This window comes from Mastomys coucha, unplaced genomic scaffold (genome assembly GCF_008632895.1).
Source record: "Mastomys coucha isolate ucsf_1 unplaced genomic scaffold, UCSF_Mcou_1 pScaffold1, whole genome shotgun sequence".
Lineage (NCBI taxonomy): Eukaryota > Metazoa > Chordata > Mammalia > Rodentia > Muridae > Mastomys > Mastomys coucha.
In genome coordinates, this window is record NW_022196891.1 from 29,591,635 (window position 1) to 29,597,874 (window position 6,240).

The following is a 6,240-nucleotide window of genomic DNA, read 5'->3' on the forward strand; positions in this document are numbered from 1 at the left end:
TTGTTAAGTGTGTGTGTTGTGTATGTGTGTGTGTCCCCACACATGCAAGAGTATGCCATGTGTATGCCGCGTGCGTTCGGGTGCCCACAGATGCTAGAAGAAGGCATCAGACTCCATGAATCCAGGCTTATAGGCAGTTGTGAGCTATAGTCATATTAGATATGGTGCTGGGAATTGAACTCAGGCCCTCTTCAAGAGCAGGGTGTGCTCTGCACCACTGAGCCATCTCTTCAGCCCCGCAGCTTACCTTCTTAGTCATTACTCTCAAGCTCAGTGACAGTAAACGTATAATTATAGTTAACTCATTTCACTGGTATACAGAAATATTAGTGTACACAGGTAGAATGAATCATTGTGTCTGTTTTCCAGGGAGGCCATAGCAAAACACTACCGGGGGCTTACACAACTGCAGTCACTTTTCCATCAGTTCTGGAGGCTTGAGGCACAAGGTGGGGAAATCACAGGTTTGTTTCTTCCTGGTTTTTCTTTCCCTGGCATGCGGTTGGCAACCTTTGACTGCATGCACATGGGGGTCAATCTTTAGCCTGTGTGTTGTCTGTGCTTTTGTTTTGTTTATTTTATCTTAATTTTTTTTTTTTCTGAGACAGGGTTTCTCTGTGTAACAGCCCTGGCTGTCCTGGAACTCGCTTTGTAGACTAATCTGGCCTGAGCTCCACCTGCCTCTGTCTCTGCCTCTGCCTTCCGAGTGCCGGGATTAAAGGTGAGTGCCACCATAGCCGGCTTCTTTCCTTTTTTTTTTTTAAATTATAGATAACTTGTGGGGCCTGTGGGGGCTGGAGAGATGGCTCAATGGTTAAGAGCACTGGATGCTTCTCCACGGGTCCTGAGTTCAATTCTCAGCAACCACATGGTGGCTCAGGACCATCTATAAAGGGATTTGATACCCTCTTCTAGTAAGCAGGTGTACAGGCAGCAGAGCACATTAAACAAACAAACAAATACTTTTCATATTGAAGCTCATTGGCCTGTTTAGAATTGATTTCTGTGCTTGTTGCTGCATAGCAACTCAATTTTGTTTTTTTTAATGTGGAAAATAACTCTTACGGCTCAATTACTGACTCCATAAACCGAGTATGAGTCGATAGCTCTTGACCTTCCTATTTAACATAAACATTGAAGGCATTGTAAACGAGGTATGACTTTTTAAAATTTATTTTTATTGTGTATGAGGGAATGCATTTCTGTACATTTTGAGCCTGGTGCCTGCAGAAACCAGAAGAGGGCATCCTCTTGGATGGAGTTACAGTTATGTGCTGCCATGTAGGTGCTGGGAATTCAACCAAGGTCCTCAGGAAGAGCAACCAGCACCCTTAACTACTGGGCCATCTCCCCAGCTTACAGGCAATTAAAATGATTTTCATTGTTTTAAATTATGCATATGTATATGTGTCTTTCTGTATGTGCATGTGAGTGATGTCTGGAGGCATCAGATCTGCATGGTGCTAGAGTTACCGGCAATTGTAACTCACAGGATGGGATGTGGGAGCAGGGAACTGAATTCTTGTCCACTCTAAGAGCAGTATGCTCTCTTAACCATTGAACCCAAGCTGGCCCCAAGCTAGTTCCAGGCCTTGGGTTAACTAAGATTCTGTAATTAAAAAACAAAACAAGCCAGGCAGTGGTGTGGCGCACACCTTTAATCCCAGCATTTGGGAGGCAGAGGCAGGATTTCTGAGTTCAAGGTGTACAGAGTGAGTTCCAGGACAGCCAGAACTACACAGAGAAACCCTGTCTCGAAAAACCAAAAACCAAAAACCAAAAAACAACAAAAAAAAAACCCAAAACAAACAAAAAAAAACAAAACAAACACTCCAATCATTCTATATCAAGATTGTACCACAATTTACATCCAACGCTATCTTCTGTGGTCAAATCTTTTTGTACATTCCTACTAATTGTTCCTTTTTCGGTGTTCTCGGGAGCGGGTGGAGGCCGATTTGATCCCAGACCCCAAGGAGTTGGGTCATTAGGCACCCGACATGGGGCTCTTTTCTTGAAAAGGAGTGTTCAGGCCTTACTATCTAGCTAGTCCTTTGCCTCCAGCCCCGGTCGCTGCTTAGGGTAAACATCATCAAGTGGCATCACTAGACTAAAGCAACCACCCTGAAGACAATTATGAAAGGAACTAAGGGAAAGAAAATCGGCCAGCAAAGGCTCTCAAAACCCTGTAGTGGGTAATTCTCAAGTCAGCTCCATAGCAAACGGCTGTGCTCAAATTACTGAGGAAGAGCCTCCAATGCCAAGATAAACAGCTTTCTGGTCTCTGGCTTCGTAGGGTTTCTGTCGTACTACGTGTCACAGCTGGTGACCTCCGGGGGTACAAGGTAATGTTATTTGACCAGGTTCTGGAGATTTACAGGTAATCTCAGCACCCCTCCTTTTTCCCATTTTATACTCCACAGCTCAGCAAATCCCCTTTCAGGACCGCACGTTTGTGGTCGCTTGCCCCTTTCCGGCCAACGGTAAAACTGGTCAAAGTTTGTCACTACGGCGCTTCAAACGTAATTCCGCGTCGCTCTAAGGTTACAGATCAAAGCCCACCTAACGAGAGGGGGACTGGAAGCTCGCCATTGTTAAAGGGCTAAAACGCAGCTGGAAGCAGAATTTGGACTGCTTAAATTTCTCCCCGGGAGGCGACACTACAGGAGGGAGCGATTGCACAAGGTTCCTTACTCTTATGTAAAGAGCTGTAGGAGGCTTGTTCCACTAGGGCCCGGATAGCTCAGTCGGTAGAGCATCAGACTTTTAATCTGAGGGTCCAGGGTTCAAGTCCCTGTTCGGGCGCTTGTCCTTTTAGGATTTTTCTCCCCCACTTCAAATCGGCAAACGTTGCAGTAAAGGGCAGTTTAAGCAAACTAGTCTATGTGTTGTATCGTCACTCTTTTCCGGTGAGGTCTTGGACGTTTCTCGTCTCCACCGTCCAGTTCTCCCTACACGTTATAGAACAAAAATTTGCAGCGCCTTAAGAATATGTAGGATGTCCTTAAATCTATGAAAAACATACCTAACCGTATTTTGAAAGATAGAGGTTTTTTTAGCGTATGTATGGAACATCGTGCAAAATTTGCAGCCGCCCGAACAGGGACTTGAACCCTGGACCCTCAGATTAAAAGTCTGATGCTCTACCGACTGAGCTATCCGGGCGCTCTAAACCTCAACTTTCTCTTGTATTTACTTGATATAATGGTAACCTGTCCTTTTTTTTTTTTTTTTTCTGGCAGGCTAAAAGCAGGTCTCAGGTATTTAGTCTATTTTTAATATATAAAAAACAATATTTCCTTTTCCATTTTGTTCCATCTACTTAATAAGCATTTTCCAAAGTCTTTTCATATTTGATGTTTGATAAATTGCCAGTACCTACTAAATTCTCTAAAACAAAATTAATGCTAATAAGTTTCAGGAAAATGGACAAACAAGGTAGACACTTCAGCATAGGATTGTGATTTATTTTGTTGTTTTTGGTTTGGTTTGGTTTTTCGAGACAGGGTTTCTCTGTGTAGACCAGGCTGGCCTGGAACTCAGAAATCCGCCTGCTTCTGCCCCCCAAGTGCTAGGATTAAAGGCGTGCGCCACCACTGCCCAGCTTGTGATCTTTTTATTACATTTTTCTCTTCTGTCTTTTATTAACTTTATTTTTCCGAACCACGTTCCATTTCTCCCATTAATGAAAAATGATTCTTCCATTCACCAAATGATGGAGCTGTTCAAACATTCCTTAGCACAAAGGCCAGATTTGTTGATGAGATGGTCTAATATTCACGAAAATAGAAGTAAATGGAAAGATGGGTCTGAATCTAGATCCTAAGAAAGGGAGTTTAAACTTCTTTACATCTTGAGTTTTTCTTTTCCTCTCCTTTCAGCCTCCAGGATGAATCCTTTCAAAGCAAGATTTCTACACCTGTGGGTACCAGACTGGAGGAGGATCTCTCCGAGTTGAAGGCCAGCCTAGTCTACACAGTGAGCCTGCCCTCCTGAGTGCCACAGGTACCCATGTGACACACTCTTACACAGACATAAACATATGTACATAATTAAAAATAAAATAAGCCTTAAAGATATAGTCAGCCTCCAGATCTCCCGAGTTCTGATGCGCGGGTTGTAGAACTCCAAACACTGCCAAAGGGGTTTCACCTTTGTTTCTGAGTACCTGAGGCTCCTTCAAAATAGCTCAGCCTTGATTAGAGAAATGTTCTCTTCCTAGAATGTTTGGTTCTAGGAAGGGATGTGTGGTTCCAGCTGAGGGATCACAAATAGACCTGGGTATATACACATGTGAGGGAATTAGTCAGGTCTGTACACATGTGAGGGAATTTGTTGGGTCTGTACACATGTGAGGGGATTAGTCAGGTCTGTACACATGTGAGGGAATTTGTTGGGTCTGTACACACGTGAGGGGATTAGTCAGGTCTGTACACACGTGAGGGGATTAGTTAGGTGACCCTGAAGGCCCCCTTCTGCCTTAGTTAGGGTTTCATTGCTGTGATAAAAGCCATGAGCACACACAGCAGGGAAAAGATTTCTTTCTGCTTACTGCTTCACATCACAGTCTGTCAACTGTGAGGTCAGGACAGGAAGTCAGCCAGGACAGACACCGATGCGGAAACCTTGTAGGAGTGTTCCTCTCTGACTTGACTTGCTCAACCTGCTTTTGTTTTTTCCTTTCTTTTCCTCCTCTTCTTCCTCCTTGTCCTCCTCCTCCTCTCTTTCTCCTCCTCTTCCTTCTTTTTTTTAATAGACAGAGCTTCTCTGTGTTTAGGGGCAGCTGTCCTGGAACTCATTCTGTAGACCAGGCTTACATCAAACCCAGAAGTCTGCCTGCCTCTGCTGGGATTAAAATCACTTACCAACCACCACTGACCAGCTTCAGCCTGATTTCTTATAGAACCCAGGACCACTAGCCTAGGGGTAGCACCGCCCACAGTGAGCAGGGTCTTCCCACTTCAATCAACAATCAAGAAAATGTACCACAGACTTGTCCACAGGCCAATATAATAAAAGCAGCTTCTCAATTAAGGTTCCATTTTCCCAAATGGCTCTGGGTTCTATCAAAGTTATGTATAACCAGCCAGCACACCCTCCAAATCCAAGCTTTTATTATCCTATTACATCTTCCATTACACATTAAATCTGAAGGAGCAAGCTCAAAAGGCACAAGGATAGCTGGTCAGATGGTGCAGTGGGTTAAACACAAGCCTGGTGGTGATGGTGCACGCATGCCTTTAATCCCAGCACTCAGGAGGCAGAGGCAGGCAGCGTTCTGTGAGTTCGAGGCCAGCCTGGTCTACAGAGTGAGTTCCAGGACAGCCAAGGCTACACAGAGGGGAAGGAAGGAAGAAAGGGAGGGAAGGAGAGAGGGAGGCAGGGAAGGAGGGAGGGAAAAAGGAAGGAAGGAGGAAAGACAGTTGGGGGATGAAGAGATGGCTAGGTAGCTATGAACATCAGTTCTTGCACAGGGCACGTTCCAGAGGACTAACAACATCTTCTGTTTCCCTCAGGGCTCCTTCCTGCAGGCACTTGGAGCACGCGCGCGCACACACACACACACAAACGCACACACACCTAAACAAATCTTTAAATTAAACAGCAATAAATAATAAATGGACGCAATAGAGTTTTTTTAAATATTTATTTATTTAGTTTAATGTATATGAGTACACTGTAGCTGTACAGATGGTTGTGAGCCTTCATGTGGTTGTTGGGAATTGAATTTTTAGGACCTCTGCCTGCTCCTGTCACTCAGTCCCTGCTTGCTTTGGCCTAAAGCTTTATGAATTGTTATACACAAGTACACTGTAGCTGTGTTTAGACGCACCAGAAGAGAGTGCCCGATCTCATTACGGGTGGTTGTGAGCCACCATGTGGTTGCTGGGATTTGAACTCGGGACCTTCAGAAGAGCAGTCTCTGAGCCATCTCGCCACCCAGGTAACTGCTGCCTGTCTAGCCTTATGCTGTGACTACTGCTACTAGGAAACTTTCTCATCCCTGAGTTGATTGCATATCCTGTTAAGTTATGTGCTGGAGTCCAGGAATTGTCTCACAAACCACACAAACACGGATCTCAGTCAGTCAGGGAGAGTTTATTAAGCATCCGCCCCAGGACTGGTCAACCAGGGCCATGGTCCAGATTCAGGAACTGATCCATGACTCTGAGTTAAGGTCCTACAGGGTTCTTAAGCCCTAAATCCACAAACATCTGTGCCAAGTTATTTCACCAATCA

The 6,240-nt window shown here is 44.7% G+C and overlaps 1 long non-coding RNA gene and 2 other non-coding genes across 3 annotated transcripts; 2 read left to right on the forward strand and 1 right to left on the reverse strand.

Annotated features, from left to right (window-relative positions):
• The first annotated feature begins 2,498 nt into the window (after positions 1 to 2,498).
• On the forward strand, positions 2,499 to 4,087 carry LOC116070170. The gene is made up of 2 exons (XR_004110298.1): positions 2,499 to 2,685; positions 3,882 to 4,087. It is a non-coding gene; the product is annotated as an uncharacterized LOC116070170 (long non-coding RNA).
• Positions 2,733 to 2,805, forward strand: Trnak-uuu. The gene has a single exon. It is a non-coding gene; the product is annotated as a tRNA-Lys (tRNA).
• Trnak-uuu lies at positions 3,093 to 3,165 on the reverse strand. The gene has a single exon. It is a non-coding gene; the product is annotated as a tRNA-Lys (tRNA).
• Positions 4,088 to 6,240: the final 2,153 nt, after the last annotated feature.